Here is a 19,606-nt window from a genome sequence, read left to right as displayed (position 1 = left end):
TGTATTGAAATACAGGAGCTGCTGGATTTGTGTGTTTTCTTACCCCCTCACCATAGTTTGTCAAATGTTTATACAACTGAACTTATATTCAAGGTTTGTTTCTCTTCATATGTTTTACTGGTTTACATTTGTCTCAGCAACCTGTTGAATGATTCTTCTGCTTTCAAAACAAAATGACAACAGGATGAATGCACACACTTGAAAATACAATACATGCAATGTTATGCATCATAGTGATGCAACCTCCTTTCAGTTTCATACTGCATGTCAATTGAAATCCTTACTGAAATGCACACCTTCTCAAGATTGCGCTTGACTGGCGTGTCAGGCACTCAATTACAGCTGTTTTATCAAGACAATGTGTTCGTTTTGTAAAATATAGTTCCGGTCTGGTGTGGCACCCCAGCTAACGCACAACGTTGCCACAACGTTTCGTGTTAGCAGGGACTGTCTGCGGCGCGCTGGTGTGTCCCGGACTTTAGAGTAGAGAGACAGTTCAACTGCAAGTATGAGCGGCAGAAACGGATATTGCCTTCCCTTTAAGTAGAGCGTCAGGGACAGCTTCCCCGGCTTACGGCCATACTAGCCTGAATACGCCCGATCTCGTCCGATCTCGGAAGCTAAGCAGGCTCGGGCCTGGTCAGTACTTGGATGGGAGACCGCCTGGGAATACCAGGTGCTGTAAGCTTTTGCATCTTTTACACACCAGAGGGCGACAAATCACGAGTTTTAACTTTGGATACACGCAATTTCATCATTATTTCAGATTTGACTTCCCCAAATACACAGGCATACAATAGATCTTGTTCTCCAACGTAAACGGTCCCTAGTAACTAGGGTACATTCGTAAATAAATTGAGCATCATGGCTAGAAGTGACTAAATGTTGCCTAATCTTTCTCATCGAGAAATGACACAATTACAGCAACACAAAAAGGAACTCCACCGGACAAAGTTCAGTGCTCACAAGGAGCCTCATTCAACACACACGGTTCCATTCCCATTCATGCAAAGCACGAAAGTGTAAAACTTGGGAACATACTTGAGAGCAAAGATCACATTCAATCTCATTCAAGTCACGGATGTGAATGCAACGGGATGAAATTACTGAAATGATGCCTGCCCTCGAACTGTGATGATGGACTACCCGACTCGCCAATAATATTGGGTTCTGTTGTATTGAAATACAGGAGCTGCTGGATTTGTGTGTTTTCTTACCCCCTCACCATAGTTTGTCAAATGTTTAAACAACTGAACTTATATTCAAGGTTTGTTTCTCTTCACATGTTTTACTGGTTTACATTTGTCTCAGCAACCTGTTGAATGATTCTTCTGCTTTCAAAACAAAATGACAACAGGATGAATGCACACACTTGAAAATACAATACATGCAATGTTATGCATCATAGTGATGCAACCTCCTTTCAGTTTCATACTGCATGTCAATTGAAATCCTTACTGAAATGCACACCTTCTCAAGATTGCGCTTGACTGGCGTGTCAGGCACTCAATTACAGCTGTATTATCAAGACAATGTGTTCGTTTTGTAAAATATAGTTCCGGTCTGGTGTGGCACCCCAGTTAACGCACAACGTTGCCACAACGTTTCGTGTTAGCAGGGACTGTCTGCGGCGCGCTGGTGTGTCCCGGACTTTAGAGTAGAGAGACAGTTCAACTGCAAGTATGAGCGGCAGAAACGGATATTGCCTTCCCTTTAAGTAGAGCATCAGGGACAGCCTCCCCGGCTTACGGCAATACTAGCCTGAATACGCCCGATCTCGTCCGATCTCGGAAGCTAAGCAGGCTCCGGCCTGGTCAGTACTTGGATGGGAGACCGCCTGGGAATACCAGGTGCTGTAAGCTTTTGCATCTTTTACACACCAGAGGGCGACAAATCACGAGTTTTAACTTTGGATACACGCAATTTCATCATTATTTCAGATTTGACTTCCCCAAATACACAGGCATACAATAGATCTTGTTCTCCAATGTAAACGGTCCCTAGTAACTAGGGTACATTCGTAAATAAATTGAGCATCATGGCTAGAAGTGACTAAATGTTGCCTAATCTTTCTCATCGAGAAATGACACAATTACAGCAACACAAAAAGGAACTCCACCGGACAAAGTTCAGTGCTCACAAGGAGCCTCATTCAACACACACGGTTCCATTCCCATTCATGCAAAGCACGAAAGTGTAAAACTTGGGAACATACTTGAGAGCAAAGATCACATTCAATCTCATTCAAGGCACGGATGTGAATGCAACGGGATGAAATTACTGAAATGATGCCTGCCCTCGAACTGTGATGATGGACTACCCGACTCGCCAATAATATTGGGTTCTGGTGTATTGAAATACAGGAGCTGCTGGATTTGTGTGTTTTCTTACCCCCTCACCATAGTTTGTCAAATGTTTAAACAACTGAACTTATATTCAAGGTTTGTTTCTCTTCATATGTTTTACTGGTTTACATTTGTCTCAGCAACCTGTTGAATGATTCTTCTGCTTTCAAAACAAAATGACAACAGGATGAATGCACACACTTGAAAATACAATACATGCAATGTTATGCATCATAGTGATGCAACCTCCTTTCAGTTTCATACTGCATGTCAATTGAAATCCTTACTGAAATGCACACCTTCTCAAGATTGCGCTTGACGGGCGTGTCAGGCACTCAATTACAGCTGTTTTATCAAGACAATGTGTTCGTTTTGTAATATATAGTTCCGGTCTGGTGTGGCACCCCAGCTAACGCACAACGTTTCCACAATGTTGCCACAACGTGGCGTGTTAGCAGGGACTGTCTGCGGCGCGCTGGTGTGTCCCGGGCTTTAGAGTAGAGAGACAGTTCAACTGTAAGTATGAACGGCAGAAACGGATATTGCCTTCCCTTTAAGTAGAGCGTCAGGGACAGCCTCACTGGCTTACGGCCATACTAGCCTGAATACGCCCGATCTCGTCCGATCTCGGAAGCTAAGCAGGCTCGGGCCTGGTCAGTACTTGGATGGGAGACCGCCTGGGAATACCTGGTGCTGTAAGCTTTTGCATCTTTTACACACCAGAGGGCGACAAATCACGAGTTTTAACTTTGGATACACGCAATTTCATCATTATTTCAGATTTGACTTCCCCAAATACACAGGCATACAATAGATCTTGTTCTCCAACGTAAACGGTCCCTAGTAACTAGGGTACATTCGTAAATAAATTGAGCATCATGGCTAGAAGTGACTAAATGTTGCCTAATCTTTCTCATCGAGAAATGACACAATTACAGCAACACAAAAAGGAACTCCACCGGACAAAGTTCAGTGCTCACAAGGAGCCTCATTCAACACACACGGTTCCATTCCCATTCATGCAAAGCACGAAAGTGTAAAACTTGGGAACATACTTGAGAGCAAAGATCACATTCAATCTCATTCAAGGCACGGATGTGAATGCAACGGGATGAAATTACTGAAATGATGCCTGCCCTCGAACTGTGATGATGGACTACCCGACTCGCCAATAATATTGGGTTCTGGTGTATTGAAATACAGGAGCTGCTGGATTTGTGTGTTTTCTTACCCCCTCACCATAGTTTGTCAAATGTTTAAACAACTGAACTTATATTCAAGGTATGTTTCTCTTCATATGTTTTACTGGTTTACATTTGTCTCAGCAACCTGTTGAATGATTCTTCTGCTTTCAAAACAAAATGACAACAGGATGAATGCACACACTTGAAAATACAATACATGCAATGTTATGCATCATAGTGATGCAACCTCCTTTCAGTTTCATACTGCATGTCAATTGAAATCCTTACTGAAATGCACACCTTCTCAAGATTGCGCTTGACTGGCGTGTCAGGCACGCAATTACAGCTGTTTTATCAAGACAATGTGTTCGTTTTGTAATATATAGTTCTGGTCTGGTGTGGCACCCCAGCTAACGCACAACGTTGCCACAATGTTGCCACAACGTGGCATGTAAGCAGGGACTGGCTGCAGCGCGCTGGTGTGTCCCGGGCTTTAGAGTAGAGAGACAGTTCAACTGCAAGTATGAGCGGCAGAAACGGATATTGCCTTCCCTTTAAGTAGAGCGTCAGGGACAGCCTTCCTGGCTTACGGCCATACTAGCCTGAATACGCCCGATCTCGGAAGCTAAGCAGGCTCGTGCCTGGTCAGTACTTGGATGGGAGACAGCCTGGGAATACCAGGTGCTGTAAGCTTTTGCATCTTTTACACACCAAAGGGCGACAAATCACGAGTTTTAACTTTGGATACACGCAATTTCATCATTATTTCAGATTTGACTTCCCCAAATACACAGGCATACAATAGATCTTGTTCTCCAACGTAAACGGTCCCTAGTAACTAGTGTACATTTGTAAATAAATTGAGCATCATGGCTAGAAGTGACTAAATGTTGCCTAATCTTTCTCATCGAGAAATGACACAATTACAGCAACACAAAAAGGAACTCCACCGGACAAAGTTCAGTGCTCACAAGGAGCCTCATTCAACACACACGGTTCCATTCCCATTCATGCAAAGCACGAAAGTGTAAAACTTGGGAACATACTTGAGAGCAATGATCACATTCAATCTCATTCAAGGCACGGATGTGAATGCAACGGGATGAAATTACTGAAATGATGCCTGCCCTCGAACTGTGATGATGGACTACCCGACTCGCCAATAATATTGGGTTCTGGTGTATTGAAATACAGGAGCTGCTGGATTTGTGTGTTTTCTTACCCCCTCACCATAGTTTGTCAAATGTTTAAACAACTGAACTTATATTCAAGGTTTGTTTCTCTTCATATGTTTTACTGGTTTACATTTGTCTCAGCAACCTGTTGAATGATTCTTCTGCTTTCAAAACAAAATGACAACAGGATGAATGCACACACTTGAAAATACAATACATGCAATGTTATGCATCATAGTGATGCAACCTCCTTTCAGTTTCATACTGCATGTCAATTGAAATCCTTACTGAAATGCACACCTTCTCAAGATTGCGCTTGACTGGCATGTCAGGCACTCAATTACAGCTGTATTATCAAGACAATGTGTTCGTTTTGTAAAATATAGTTCCGGTCTGGTGTGGCACCCCAGCTAACGCACAACGTTGCCACAACGTTTCGTGTTAGCAGGGACTGTCTGCGGCGCGCTGGTGTGTCCCGGACTTTAGAGTAGAGAGACAGTTCAACTGCAAGTATGAGCGGCAGAAACGGATATTGCCTTCCCTTTAAGTAGAGCGTCAGGGACAGCTTCCCTGGCTTACGGCCATACTAGCCTGAATACGCCCGATCTCGTCCGATCTCGGAAGCTAAGCAGGCTCGGGCCTGGTCAGTACTTGGATGGGAGACCGCCTGGGAATACCAGGTGCTGTAAGCTTTTGCATCTTTTACACACCAGAGGGCGACAAATCACGAGTTTTAACTTTGGATACACGCAATTTCATCATTATTTCAGATTTGACTTCCCCAAATACACAGGCATACAATAGATCTTGTTCTCCAACGTAAACGGTCCCTAGTAACTAGGGTACATTCGTAAATAAATTGAGCATCATGGCTAGAAGTGACTAAATGTTGCCTAATCTTTCTCATCGAGAAATGACACAATTACAGCAACACAAAAAGGAACTCCACCGGACAAAGTTCAGTGCTCACAAGGAGCCTCATTCAACACACACGGTTCCATTCCCATTCATGCAAAGCACGAAAGTGTAAAACTTGGGAACATACTTGAGAGCAAAGATCACATTCAATCTCATTCAAGGCACGGATGTGAATGCAACGGGATGAAATTACTGAAATGATGCCTGCCCTCGAACTGTGATGATGGACTACCCGACTCGCCAATAATATTGGGTTCTGGTGTATTGAAATACAGGAGCTGCTGGATTTGTGTGTTTTCTTACCCCCTCACCATAGTTTGTCAAATGTTTAAACAACTGAACTTATATTCAAGGTATGTTTCTCTTCATATGTTTTACTGGTTTACATTTGTCTCAGCAACCTGTTGAATGATTCTTCTGCTTTCAAAACAAAATGACAACAGGATGAATGCACACACTTGAAAATACAATACATGCAATGTTATGCATCATAGTGATGCAACCTCCTTTCAGTTTCATACTGCATGTCAATTGAAATCCTTACTGAAATGCACACCTTCTCAAGATTGCGCTTGACTGGCGTGTCAGGCACGCAATTACAGCTGTTTTATCAAGACAATGTGTTCGTTTTGTAATATATAGTTCCGGTCTGGTGTGGCACCCCAGCTAACGCACAACGTTGCCACAATGTTGCCACAACGTGGCATGTAAGAAGGGACTGGCTGCAGCGCGCTGGTGTGTCCCGGGCTTTAGAGTAGAGAGACAGTTCAACTGCAAGTATGAGCGGCAGAAACGGATATTGCCTTCCCTTTAAGTAGAGCGTCAGGGACAGCTTCCCTGGCTTACGGCCATACTAGCCTGAATACGCCCGATCTCGGAAGCTAAGCAGGCTCGGGCCTGGTCAGTACTTGGATGGGAGACCGCCTGGGAATACCAGGTGCTGTAAGCTTTTGCATCTTTTACACACCAGAGGGCGACAAATCACGAGTTTTAACTTTGGATACACGCAATTTCATCATTATTTCAGATTTGACTTCCCCAAATACACAGGCATACAATAGATCTTGTTCTCCAACGTAAACGGTCCCTAGTAACTAGGGTACATTCGTAAATAAATTGAGCATCATGGCTAGAAGTGACTAAATGTTGCCTAATCTTTCTCATCGAGAAATGACACAATTACAGCAACACAAAAAGGAACTCCACCGGACAAAGTTCAGTGCTCACAAGGAGCCTCATTCAACACACACGGTTCCATTCCCATTCATGCAAAGCACGAAAGTGTAAAACTTGGGAACATACTTGAGAGCAAAGATCACATTCAATCTCATTCAAGGCACGGATGTGAATGCAACGGGATGAAATTACTGAAATGATGCCTGCCCTCGAACTGTGATGATGGACTACCCGACTCGCCAATAATATTGGGTTCTGGTGTATTGAAATACAGGAGCTGCTGGATTTGTGTGTTTTCTTACCCCCTCACCATAGTTTGTCAAATGTTTAAACAACTGAACTTATATTCAAGGTTTGTTTCTCTTCATATGTTTTACTGGTTTACATTTGTCTCAGCAACCTGTTGAATGATTCTTCTGCTTTCAAAACAAAATGACAACAGGATGAATGCACACACTTGAAAATACAATACATGCAATGTTATGCATCATAGTGATGCAACCTCCTTTCAGTTTCATACTGCATGTCAATTGAAATCCTTACTGAAATGCACACCTTCTCAAGATTGCGCTTGACTGGCGTGTCAGGCACTCAATTACAGCTGTTTTATCAAGAGAATGTGTTCGTTTTGTAATATATAGTTCCGGTCTGGTGTGGCACCCCAGCTAACGCACAACGTTGCCACAATGTTGCCACAACGTGGCGTGTTAGCAGGGACTGTCTGCGGCGCGCTGGTGTGTCCCGGGCTTTAGAGTAGAGAGACAGTTCAACTGCAAGTATGAACGGCAGAAACGGATATTGCCTTCCCTTTAAGTAGAGCGTCAGGGACAGCCTCCCTGGCTTACGGCCATACTAGCCTGAATACGCCCGATCTCGTCCGATCTCGGAAGCTAAGCAGGCTCGGGCCTGGTCAGTACTTGGATGGGAGACCGCCTGGGAATACCAGGTGCTGTAAGCTATTGCATCTTTTACACACCAGAGGGCGACAGATCACGAGTTTTAACTTTGGATACACGCAATTTCATCATTATTTCAGATTTGACTTCCCCAAATACACAGGCATACAATAGATCTTGTTCTCCAACGTAAACGGTCCCTAGTAACTAGGGTACATTCGTAAATAAATTGAGCATCATGGCTAGAAGTGACTAAATGTTGCCTAATCTTTCTCATCGAGAAATGACACAATTACAGCAACACAAAAAGGAACTCCACCGGACAATGTTCAGTGCTCACAAGGAGCTTCATTCAACACACACGGTTCCATTCCCATTCATGCAAAGCACGAAAGTGTAAAACTTGGGAACATACTTGAGAGCAAAGATCACATTCAATCTCATTCAAGGCACGGATGTGAATGCAACGGGATGAAATTACTGAAATGATGCCTGCCCTCGAACTGTGATGATGGACTACCCGACTCGCCAATAATATTGGGTTCTGGTGTATTGAAATACAGGAGCTGCTGGATTTGTGTGTTTTCTTACCCCCTCACCATAGTTTGTCAAATGTTTAAACAACTGAACTTATATTCAAGGTTTGTTTCTCTTCATATGTTTTACTGGTTTACATTTGTCTCAGCAACCTGTTGAATGATTCTTCTGCTTTCAAAACAAAATGACAACAGGATGAATGCACACACTTGAAAATACAATACATGCAATGTTATGCATCATAGTGATGCAACCTCCTTTCAGTTTCATACTGCATGTCAATTGAAATCCTTACTGAAATGCACACCTTCTCAAGATTGCGCTTGACTGGCGTGTCAGGCACTCAATTACAGCTGTTTTATCAAGACAATGTGTTCGTTTTGTAATATATAGTTCCGGTCTGGTGTGGCACCCCAGCTAACGCACAACGTTGCCACAACGTTTCGTGTTAGCAGGGACTGTCTGCGGCGCGCTGGTGTGTCCCGGACTTTAGAGTAGAGAGACAGTTCAATTGCAAGTATGAGCGGAAGAAACGGATATTGCCTTCCCTTTAAGTAGAGCGTCAGGGACAGTCTGCCTGGCTTACGGCCATACTAGCCTGAATACGCCCGATCTCGTCCGATCTCGGAAGCTAAGCAGGCTCGGGCCTGGTCAGTACTTGGATGGGAGACCGCCTGGGAATACCAGGTGCTGTAAGCTTTTGCATCTTTTACACACCAGAGGGCGACAAATCACGAGTTTTAACTTTGTATACACGCAATTTCATCATTATTTCAGATTTGACTTCCCCAAATACACAGGCATAGAATAGATCTTGTTCTCCAACGTAAACGGTCCCTAGTAACTAGTGTACATTCGTAAATAAATTGAGCATCATGGCTAGAAGTGACTAAATGTTGCCTAATCTTTCTCATCGAGAAATGACACAATTACAGCAACACAAAAAGGAACTCCACCGGACAAAGTTCAGTGCTCACAAGGAGCCTCATTCAACACACACGGTTCCATTCCCATTCATGCAAAGCACGAAAGTGTAAAACTTGGGAAAATACTTGAGAGCAAAGATCACATTCAATCTCATTCAAGGCACGGATGTGAATGCAACGGGATGAAATTACTGAAATGATGCCTGCCCTCGAACTGTGATGATGGACTACCCGACTCGCCAATAATATTGGGTTCTGGTGTATTGAAATACAGGAGCTGCTGGATTTGTGTGTTTTCTTACCCCCTCACCATAGTTTGTCAAATGTTTAAACAACTGAACTTATATTCAAGGTTTGTTTCTCTTCATATGTTTTACTGGTTTACATTTGTCTCAGCAACCTGTTGAATGATTCTTCTGCTTTCAAAACAAAATGACAACAGGATGAATGCACACACTTGAAAATACAATACATGCAATGTTATGCATCATAGTGATGCAACCTCCTTTCAGTTTCATACTGCATGTCAATTGAAATCCTTACTGAAATGCACACCTTCTCAAGATTGCGCTTGACTGGCGTGTCAGGCACTCAATTACAGCTGTTTTATCAAGAGAATGTGTTCGTTTTGTAATATATAGTTCCGGTCTGGTGTGGCACCCCAGCTAACGCACAACGTTGCCACAATGTTGCCACAACGTGGCGTGTTAGCAGGGACTGTCTGCGGCGCGCTGGTGTGTCCCGGGCTTTAGAGTAGAGAGACAGTTCAACTGTAAGTATGAACGGCAGAAACGGATATTGCCTTCCCTTTAAGTAGAGCGTCAGGGACAGCCTCCCTGGCTTACGGCCATACTAGCCTGAATACGCCCGATCTCGTCCGATCTCGGAAGCTAAGCAGGCTCGGGCCTGGTCAGTACTTGGATGGGAGACCGCCTGGGAATACCAGGTGCTGTAAGCTTTTGCATCTTTTACACACCAGAGGGCGACAAATCACAAGTTTTAACTTTGGATACACGCAATTTCATCATTATTTCAGATTTGACTTCCCCAAATACACAGGCATACAATAGATCTTGTTCTCCAACGTAAACGGTCCCTAGTAACTAGGGTACATTCGTAAATAAATTGAGCATCATGGCTAGAAGTGACTAAATGTTGCCTAATCTTTCTCATCGAGAAATGACACAATTACAGCAACACAAAAAGGAACTCCACCGGACAAAGTATAGTGCTCACAAGGAGCTTCATTCAACACACACGGTTCCATTCCCATTCATGCAAAGCACGAAAGTGTAAAACTTGGGAACATACTTGAGAGCAAAGATCACATTCAATCTCATTCAAGGCACGGATGTGAATGCAACGGGATGAAATTACTGAAATGATGCCTGCCCTCGAACTGTGATGATGGACTACCCGACTCGCCAATAATATTGGGTTCTGGTGTATTGAAATACAGGAGCTGCTGGATTTGTGTGTTTTCTTACCCCCTCACCATAGTTTGTCAAATGTTTAAACAACTGAACTTATATTCAAGGTTTGTTTCTCTTCATATGTTTTACTGGTTTACATTTGTCTCAGCAACCTCAGCAAAAATGATTCTTCTACTTTCAAAACAAAATGACAACAGGATGAATGCACACACTTGAAAATACAATACATGCAATGTTATGCATCATAGTGATGCAACCTCCTTTCAGTTTCATACTGCATGTCAATTGAAATCCTTACTGAAATGCACACCTTCTCAAGATTGCGCTTGACTGGCGTGTCAGGCACTCAATTACAGCTGTTTTATCAAGACAATGTGTTCGTTTTGTAATATATAGTTCCGGTCTGGTGTGGCACCCCAGCTAACGCACAACGTTGCCACAATGTTGCCACAACGTGGCGTGTTAGCAGGGACTGTCTGCGGTGCGCTGGTGTGTCCCGGGCTTTAGAGTAGAGAGACAGTTCAACTGTAAGTATGAACGGCAGAAACGGATATTGCCTTCCCTTTAAGTAGAGCGTCAGGGACAGCCTCCCTGGCTTACGGCCATACTAGCCTGAATACGCCCGATCTCGTCCGATCTCGGAAGCTAAGCAGGCTCGGGCCTGGTCAGTACTTGGATGGGAGACCGACTGGGAATACGAGGTGCTGTAAGCTTTTGCATCTTTTACACACCAGAGGGCGACAAATCACGAGTTTTAACTTTGGATACACGCAATTTCATCATTATTTCAGATTTGACTTCCCCAAATACACAGGCATACAATAGATCTTGTTCTCCAACGTAAACGGTCCCTAGTAACTAGGGTACATTCATAAATAAATTGAGCATCATGGCTAGAAGTGACTAAATGTTGCCTAATCTTTCTCATCGAGAAATGACACAATTACAGCAACACAAAAAGGAACTCCACCGGACAAAGTTCAGTGCTCACAAGGAGCCTCATTCAACACACATGGTTCCATTCCCATTCATGCAAAGCACGAAAGTGTAAAACTTGGGAACATACTTGAGAGCAAAGATCACATTCAATCTCATTCAAGGCACGGATGTGAATGCAACGGGATGAAATTACTGAAATGATGCCTGCCCTCGAACTGTGATGATGGACTACCCGACTCGCCAATAATATTGGGTTCTGGTGTATTGAAATACAGGAGCTGCTGGATTTGTGTGTTTTCTTACCCCCTCACCATAGTTTGTCAAATGTTTAAACAACTGAACTTATATTCAAGGTTTGTTTCTCTTCATATGTTTTACTGGTTTACATTTGTCTCAGCAACCTGTTGAATGATTCTTCTGCTTTCAAAACAAAATGACAACAGGATGAATGCACACACTTGAAAATACAATACATGCAATGTTATGCATCATAGTGATGCAACCTCCTTTCAGTTTCATACTGCATGTCAATTGAAATCCTTACTGAAATGCACACCTTCTCAAGATTGCGCTTGACTGGCGTGTCAGGCACTCAATTACAGCTGTTTTATCAAGACAATGTGTTCGTTTTGTAATATATAGTTCCGGTCTGGTGTGGCACCCCAGCTAACGCACAACGTTGCCACAACGTTTCGTGTTAGCAGGGACTGTCTGCGGCGCGCTGGTGTGTCCCGGACTTTAGAGTAGAGAGACAGTTCAATTGCAAGTATGAGCGGAAGAAACGGATATTGCCTTCCCTTTAAGTAGAGCGTCAGGGACAGCCTCCCTGGCTTACGGCCATACTAGCCTGAATACGCCCGGTCTCGTCCGATCTCGGAAGCTAAGCAGGCTCGGGCCTGGTCAGTACTTGGATGGGAGACCGCCTGGGAATACCAGGTGCTGTAAGCTTTTGCATCTTTTACACACCAGAGGGCGACAAATCACGAGTTTTAACTTTGGATACACGCAATTTCATCATTATTTCAGATTTGACTTCCCCAAATACACAGGCATAGAATAGATCTTGTTCTCCAACGTAAACGGTCCCTAGTAACTAGTGTACATTCGTAAATAAATTGAGCATCATGGCTAGAAGTGACTAAATGTTGCCTAATCTTTCTCATCGAGAAATGACACAATTACAGCAACACAAAAAGGAACTCCACCGGACAAAGTTCAGTGCTCACAAGGAGCCTCATTCAACACACACGGTTCCATTCCCATTCATGCAAAGCACGAAAGTGTAAAACTTGGGAAAATACTTGAGAGCAAAGATCACATTCAATCTCATTCAAGGCACGGATGTGAATGCAACGGGATGAAATTACTGAAATGATGCCTGCCCTCGAACTGTGATGATGGACTACCCGACTCGCCAATAATATTGGGTTCTGGTGTATTGAAATACAGGAGCTGCTGGATTTGTGTGTTTTCTTACCCCCTCACCATAGTTTGTCAAATGTTTAAACAACTGAACTTATATTCAAGGTTTGTTTCTCTTCATATGTTTTACTGGTTTACATTTGTCTCAGCAACCTGTTGAATGATTCTTCTGCTTTCAAAACAAAATGACAACAGGATGAATGCACACACTTGAAAATACAATACATGCAATGTTATGCATCATAGTGATGCAACCTCCTTTCAGTTTCATACTGCATGTCAATTGAAATCCTTACTGAAATGCACACCTTCTCAAGATTGCGCTTGACTGGCGTGTCAGGCACTCAATTACAGCTGTTTTATCAAGAGAATGTGTTCGTTTTGTAATATATAGTTCCGGTCTGGTGTGGCACCCCAGCTAACGCACAACGTTGCCACAATGTTGCCACAACGTGGCGTGTTAGCAGGGACTGTCTGCGGCGCGCTGGTGTGTCCCGGGCTTTAGAGTAGAGAGACAGTTCAACTGTAAGTATGAACGGCAGAAACGGATATTGCCTTCCCTTTAAGTAGAGCGTCAGGGACAGCCTCCCTGGCTTACGGCCATACTAGCCTGAATACGCCCGATCTCGTCCGATCTCGGAAGCTAAGCAGGCTCGGGCCTGGTCAGTACTTGGATGGGAGACCGCCTGGGAATACCGGGTGCTGTAAGCTTTTGCATCTTTTACACACCAGAGGGCGACAAATCACAAGTTTTAACTTTGGATACACGCAATTTCATCATTATTTCAGATTTGACTTCCCCAAATACACAGGCATACAATAGATCTTGTTCTCCAACGTAAACGGTCCCTAGTAACTAGGGTACATTCGTAAATAAATTGAGCATCATGGCTAGAAGTGACTAAATGTTGCCTAATCTTTCTCATCGAGAAATGACACAATTACAGCAACACAAAAAGGAACTCCACCGGACAAAGTTCAGTGCTCACAAGGAGCTTCATTCAACACACACGGTTCCATTCCCATTCATGCAAAGCACGAAAGTGTAAAACTTGGGAACATACTTGAGAGCAAAGATCACATTCAATCTCATTCAAGGCACGGATGTGAATGCAACGGGATGAAATTACTGAAATGATGCCTGCCCTCGAACTGTGATGATGGACTACCCGACTCGCCAATAATATTGGGTTCTGGTGTATTGAAATACAGGAGCTGCTGGATTTGTGTGTTTTCTTACCCCCTCACCATAGTTTGTCAAATGTTTAAACAACTGAACTTATATTCAAGGTTTGTTTCTCTTCATATGTTTTACTGGTTTACATTTGTCTCAGCAACCTCAGCAAAAATGATTCTTCTACTTTCAAAACAAAATGACAACAGGATGAATGCACACACTTGAAAATACAATACATGCAATGTTATGCATCATAGTGATGCAACCTCCTTTCAGTTTCATACTGCATGTCAATTGAAATCCTTACTGAAATGCACACCTTCTCAAGATTGCGCTTGACTGGCGTGTCAGGCACTCAATTACAGCTGTTTTATCAAGACAATGTGTTCGTTTTGTAATATATAGTTCCGGTCTGGTGTGGCACCCCAGCTAACGCACAACGTTGCCACAATGTTGCCACAACGTGGCGTGTTAGCAGGGACTGTCTGCGGTGCGCTGGTGTGTCCCGGGCTTTAGAGTAGAGAGACAGTTCAACTGTAAGTATGAACGGCAGAAACGGATATTGCCTTCCCTTTAAGTAGAGCGTCAGGGACAGCCTCCCTGGCTTACGGCCATACTAGCCTGAATACGCCCGATCTCGTCCGATCTCGGAAGCTAAGCAGGCTCGGGCCTGGTCAGTACTTGGATGGGAGACCGACTGGGAATACGAGGTGCTGTAAGCTTTTGCATCTTTTACACACCAGAGGGCGACAAATCACGAGTTTTAACTTTGGATACACGCAATTTCATCATTATTTCAGATTTGACTTCCCCAAATACACAGGCATACAATAGATCTTGTTCTCCAACGTAAACGGTCCCTAGTAACTAGGGTACATTCATAAATAAATTGAGCATCATGGCTAGAAGTGACTAAATGTTGCCTAATCTTTCTCATCGAGAAATGACACAATTACAGCAACACAAAAAGGAACTCCACCGGACAAAGTTCAGTGCTCACAAGGAGCCTCATTCAACACACATGGTTCCATTCCCATTCATGCAAAGCACGAAAGTGTAAAACTTGGGAACATACTTGAGAGCAAAGATCACATTCAATCTCATTCAAGGCACGGATGTGAATGCAACGGGATGAAATTACTGAAATGATGCCTGCCCTCGAACTGTGATGATGGACTACCCGACTCGCCAATAATATTGGGTTCTGGTGTATTGAAATACAGGAGCTGCTGGATTTGTGTGTTTTCTTACCCCCTCACCATAGTTTGTCAAATGTTTAAACAACTGAACTTATATTCAAGGTTTGTTTCTCTTCATATGTTTTACTGGTTTACATTTGTCTCAGCAACCTGTTGAATGATTCTTCTGCTTTCAAAACAAAATGACAACAGGATGAATGCACACACTTGAAAATACAATACATGCAATGTTATGCATCATAGTGATGCAACCTCCTTTCAGTTTCATACTGCATGTCAATTGAAATCCTTACTGAAATGCACACCTTCTCAAGATTGCGCTTGACTGGCGTGTCAGGCACTCAATTACAGCTGTTTTATCAAGACAATGTGTTCGTTTTGTAATATATAGTTCCGGTCTGGTGTGGCACCCCAGCTAACGCACAACGTTGCCACAACGTTTCGTGTTAGCAGGGACTGTCTGCGGCGCGCTGGTGTGTCCCGGACTTTAGAGTAGAGAGACAGTTCAACTGCAAGTATGAGCGGCAGAAACGGATATTGCCTTCCCTTTAAGTAGAGCGTCAGGGACAGCTTCCCTGGCTTACGGCCATACTAGCCTGAATACGCCCGATCTCGTCCGATCTCGGAAGCTAAGCAGGCTCGGGCCTGGTCAGTACTTGGATGGGAGACCGCCTGGGAATACCAGGTGCTGTAAGCTTTTGCATCTTTTACACACCAGAGGGCGACAAATCACGAGTTTTAACTTTGGATACACGCAATTTCATCATTATTTCAGATTTGACTTCCCCGAATACACAGGCATACAATAGATCTTGTTCTCCAACGTAAACGGTCCCTAGTAACTAGGGTACATTCGTAAATAAATTGAGCATCATGGCTAGAAGTGACTAAATGTTGCCTAATCTTTCTCATCGAGAAATTACACAATTACAGCAACACAAAAAGGAACTCCACCGGACAAAGTTCAGTGCTCACAAGGAGCCTCATTCAACACACACGGTTCCATTCCCATTCATGCAAAGCACGAAAGTGTAAAACTTGGGAACATACTTGAGAGCAAAGATCACATTCAATCTCATTCAAGGCACGGATGTGAATGCAACGGGATGAAATTACTGAAATGATGCCTGCCCTCGAACTGTGATGATGGACTACCCGACTCGCCAATAATATTGGGTTCTGGTGTATTGAAATACAGGAGCTGCTGGATTTGTGTGTTTTCTTACCCCCTCACCATAGTTTGTCAAATGTTTAAACAACTGAACTTATATTCAAGGTTTGTTTCTCTTCATATGTTTTACTGGTTTACATTTGTCTCAGCAACCTGTTGAATGATTCTTCTGCTTTCAAAACAAAATGACAACAGGATGAATGCACACACTTGAAAATACAATACATGCAATGTTATGCATCATAGTGATGCAACCTCCTTTCAGTTTCATACTGCATGTCAATTGAAATCCTTACTGAAATGCACACCTTCTCAAGATTGCGCTTGACTGGCGTGTCAGGCACTCAATTACAGCTGTTTTATCAAGACAATGTGTTCGTTTTGTAATATATAGTTCCGGTCTGGTGTGGCACCCCAGCTAACGCACAACGTTGCCACAACGTTTCGTGTTAGCAGGGACTGTCTGCGGCGCGCTGGTGTGTCCCGGACTTTAGAGTAGAGAGACAGTTCAACTGCAAGTATGAGCGGCAGAAACGGATATTGCCTTCCCTTTAAGTAGAGCGTCAGGGACAGCTTCCCTGGCTTACGGCCATACTAGCCTGAATACGCCCGATCTCGTCCGATCTCGGAAGCTAAGCAGGCTCGGGCCTGGTCAGTACTTGGATGGGAGACCGCCTGGGAATACCAGGTGCTGTAAGCTTTTGCATCTTTTACACACCAGAGGGCGACAAATCACGAGTTTTAACTTTGGATACACGCAATTTCATCATTATTTCAGATTTGACTTCCCCGAATACACAGGCATACAATAGATCTTGTTCTCCAACGTAAACGGTCCCTAGTAACTAGGGTACATTCGTAAATAAATTGAGCATCATGGCTAGAAGTGACTAAATGTTGCCTAATCTTTCTCATCGAGAAATTACACAATTACAGCAACACAAAAAGGAACTCCACCGGACAAAGTTCAGTGCTCACAAGGAGCCTCATTCAACACACACGGTTCCATTCCCATTCATGCAAAGCACGAAAGTGTAAAACTTGGGAACATACTTGAGAGCAAAGATCACATTCAATCTCATTCAAGGCACGGATGTGAATGCAACGGGATGAAATTACTGAAATGATGCCTGCCCTCGAACTGTGATGATGGACTACCAGACTCGCCAATAATATTGGGTTCTGGTGTATTGAAATACAGGAGCTGCTGGATTTGTGTGTTTTCTTACCCCCTCACCATAGTTTGTCAAATGTTTAAACAACTGAACTTATATTCAAGGTTTGTTTCTCTTCATATGTTTTACTGGTTTACATTTGTCTCAGCAACCTGTTGAATGATTCTTCTGCTTTCAAAACAAAATGACAACAGGATGAATGCACACACTTGAAAATATAATACATGCAATGTTATGCATCATAGTGATGCAACCTCCTTTCAGTTTCATACTGCATGTCAATTGAAATCCTTACTGAAATGCACACCTTCTCAAGATTGCGCTTGACTGGCGTGTCAGGCACTCAATTACAGCTGTTTTATCAAGACAATGTGTTCGTTTTGTAAAATATAGTTCCGGTCTGGTGTGGCACCCCAGCTAACGCACAACGTTGCCACAACGTTGCCACAAAGTTTCGTGTTAGCAGGGACTGTCTGCGGCGCGCTGGTGTGTCCCGGACTTTAGAGTAGAGAGACAGTTCATTTGCAAGTATGAGCGGCAGAAACGGATATTGCCTTCCCTTTAAGTAGAGCGTCAGGGACAGCCTCCCTGGCTTACGGCCATACTAGCCTGAATACGCCCGATCTCGGAAGCTAAGCAGGCTCGGGCCTGGTCAGTACTTGAATGGGAGACCGCCTGGGAATACCAGGTGCTGTAAGCTTTTGCATCTTTTACACACCAGAGCGCGACAAATCACGAGTTTTAACTTTGGATACACGCAATTTCATCATTATTTCAGATTTGACTTCCCCAAATACACAGGCATACAATAGATCTTGTTCTCCAACGTAAACGGTCCCTAGTAACTAGGGTACATTCGTAAATAAATTGAGCATCATGGCTAGAAGTGACTAAATGTTGCCTAATCTTTCTCATCGAGAAATGACACAATTACAGCAACACAAAAAGGAACTCCACCGGACAAAGTTCAGTGCTCACAAGGAGCCTCATTCACCACACACGGTTCCATTCCCATTCATGCAAAGCACGAAAGTGTAAAACTTGGGAACATACTTGAGAGCAAAGATCACATTGAATCTCATTCAAGGCACGGATGTGAATGCAACGGGATGAAATTACTGAAATGATGCCTGCCCTCGAACTGTGATGATGGACTACCCGACTCGCCAATAATATTGGGTTCTGGTGTATTGAAATACAGGAGCTGCTGGATTTGTGTGTTTTCTTACCCCCTCACCATAGTTTGTCAAATGTTTAAACAACTGAACTTATATTCAAGGTTTGTTTCTCTTCATATGTTTTACTGGTTTACATTTGTCTCAGCAACCTGTTGAATGATTCTTCTGCTTTCAAAACAAAATGACAACAGGATGAATGCACACACTTGAAAATACAATACATGCAATGTTATGCATCATAGTGATGCAACCTCCTTTCAGTTTCATACTGCATGTCAATTGAAATCCTTACTGAAATGCACACCTTCTCAAGATTGCGCTTGACTGGCGTGTCAGGCACTCAATTACAGCTGTATTATCAAGACAATGTGTTCGTTTTGTAAAATATAGTTCCGGTCTGGTGTGGCACCCCAGCTAACGCACAACGTTGCCACAACGTTTCGTGTTAGCAGGGACTGTCTGCAGCGTGCTGGTGTGTCCAGGACTTTAGAGTAGAGAGACAGTTCAACTGCAAGTATGAGCGGCAGAAACGGATATTGCCTTCCCTTTAAGTAGAGGGTCAAGGACAGCCTCCCTGGCTTACGGCCATACTAGCCTGAATACGCCCGATCTCATCCGATCTCGGAAGCTAAGCAGGCTCGGGCCTGGTTAGTACTTGGATGGGAGACCGCCTGGGAATACCAGGTGCTGTAAGCTTTTGCATCTTTTACACACCAGAGGGCGACAAATCACGAGTTTTAACTTTGGATACACGC

The 19,606-nt window shown here is 43.5% G+C and overlaps 14 non-coding genes and 3 pseudogenes across 14 annotated transcripts; all 17 read left to right on the top strand.

The window, feature by feature from the left end:
- The first annotated feature begins 569 nt into the window (after positions 1–569).
- LOC136720802 (5S ribosomal RNA) lies at positions 570–688 on the top strand. Its single transcript, XR_010805640.1, has one exon. It is a non-coding gene; the product is annotated as a 5S ribosomal RNA (ribosomal RNA).
- A 1,055-nt stretch (positions 689–1,743) lies between these two features.
- On the top strand, positions 1,744–1,862 carry LOC136720899 (5S ribosomal RNA). The gene has a single exon (XR_010805728.1). It is a non-coding gene; the product is annotated as a 5S ribosomal RNA (ribosomal RNA).
- A 1,066-nt stretch (positions 1,863–2,928) lies between these two features.
- LOC136720810 (5S ribosomal RNA) lies at positions 2,929–3,047 on the top strand. Its single transcript, XR_010805647.1, has one exon. It is a non-coding gene; the product is annotated as a 5S ribosomal RNA (ribosomal RNA).
- Positions 3,048–4,113: 1,066 nt separating this feature from the next.
- LOC136720979 (uncharacterized) lies at positions 4,114–4,222 on the top strand (annotated as a pseudogene).
- Positions 4,223–5,277: 1,055 nt separating this feature from the next.
- On the top strand, positions 5,278–5,396 carry LOC136720801 (5S ribosomal RNA). The gene has a single exon (XR_010805639.1). It is a non-coding gene; the product is annotated as a 5S ribosomal RNA (ribosomal RNA).
- Positions 5,397–6,462: 1,066 nt separating this feature from the next.
- On the top strand, positions 6,463–6,571 carry LOC136720964 (uncharacterized; annotated as a pseudogene).
- Positions 6,572–7,637: 1,066 nt separating this feature from the next.
- Positions 7,638–7,756, top strand: LOC136720800 (5S ribosomal RNA). The gene has a single exon (XR_010805638.1). It is a non-coding gene; the product is annotated as a 5S ribosomal RNA (ribosomal RNA).
- A 1,055-nt stretch (positions 7,757–8,811) lies between these two features.
- LOC136720799 (5S ribosomal RNA) lies at positions 8,812–8,930 on the top strand. The gene has a single exon (XR_010805637.1). It is a non-coding gene; the product is annotated as a 5S ribosomal RNA (ribosomal RNA).
- A 1,066-nt stretch (positions 8,931–9,996) lies between these two features.
- On the top strand, positions 9,997–10,115 carry LOC136720798 (5S ribosomal RNA). The gene has a single exon (XR_010805636.1). It is a non-coding gene; the product is annotated as a 5S ribosomal RNA (ribosomal RNA).
- A 1,069-nt stretch (positions 10,116–11,184) lies between these two features.
- LOC136720922 (5S ribosomal RNA) lies at positions 11,185–11,303 on the top strand. The gene has a single exon (XR_010805749.1). It is a non-coding gene; the product is annotated as a 5S ribosomal RNA (ribosomal RNA).
- A 1,055-nt stretch (positions 11,304–12,358) lies between these two features.
- Positions 12,359–12,477, top strand: LOC136720850 (5S ribosomal RNA). Its single transcript, XR_010805684.1, has one exon. It is a non-coding gene; the product is annotated as a 5S ribosomal RNA (ribosomal RNA).
- Positions 12,478–13,543: 1,066 nt separating this feature from the next.
- LOC136720818 (5S ribosomal RNA) lies at positions 13,544–13,662 on the top strand. The gene has a single exon (XR_010805655.1). It is a non-coding gene; the product is annotated as a 5S ribosomal RNA (ribosomal RNA).
- A 1,069-nt stretch (positions 13,663–14,731) lies between these two features.
- On the top strand, positions 14,732–14,850 carry LOC136720921 (5S ribosomal RNA). Its single transcript, XR_010805748.1, has one exon. It is a non-coding gene; the product is annotated as a 5S ribosomal RNA (ribosomal RNA).
- A 1,055-nt stretch (positions 14,851–15,905) lies between these two features.
- On the top strand, positions 15,906–16,024 carry LOC136720796 (5S ribosomal RNA). Its single transcript, XR_010805635.1, has one exon. It is a non-coding gene; the product is annotated as a 5S ribosomal RNA (ribosomal RNA).
- Positions 16,025–17,079: 1,055 nt separating this feature from the next.
- LOC136720795 (5S ribosomal RNA) lies at positions 17,080–17,198 on the top strand. Its single transcript, XR_010805634.1, has one exon. It is a non-coding gene; the product is annotated as a 5S ribosomal RNA (ribosomal RNA).
- Positions 17,199–18,264: 1,066 nt separating this feature from the next.
- Positions 18,265–18,373, top strand: LOC136720968 (uncharacterized; annotated as a pseudogene).
- Positions 18,374–19,428: 1,055 nt separating this feature from the next.
- LOC136720895 (5S ribosomal RNA) lies at positions 19,429–19,547 on the top strand. Its single transcript, XR_010805725.1, has one exon. It is a non-coding gene; the product is annotated as a 5S ribosomal RNA (ribosomal RNA).
- Positions 19,548–19,606: the final 59 nt, after the last annotated feature.

The sequence above is a fragment of the Amia ocellicauda genome, unplaced genomic scaffold, assembly GCF_036373705.1.
Source record: "Amia ocellicauda isolate fAmiCal2 unplaced genomic scaffold, fAmiCal2.hap1 HAP1_SCAFFOLD_109, whole genome shotgun sequence".
Taxonomy (NCBI): domain Eukaryota; kingdom Metazoa; phylum Chordata; class Actinopteri; order Amiiformes; family Amiidae; genus Amia; species Amia ocellicauda.
The sequence above is the reverse complement of the archived record's forward strand: the minus strand, read 5'-3'. Positions and strand labels throughout refer to the sequence as shown.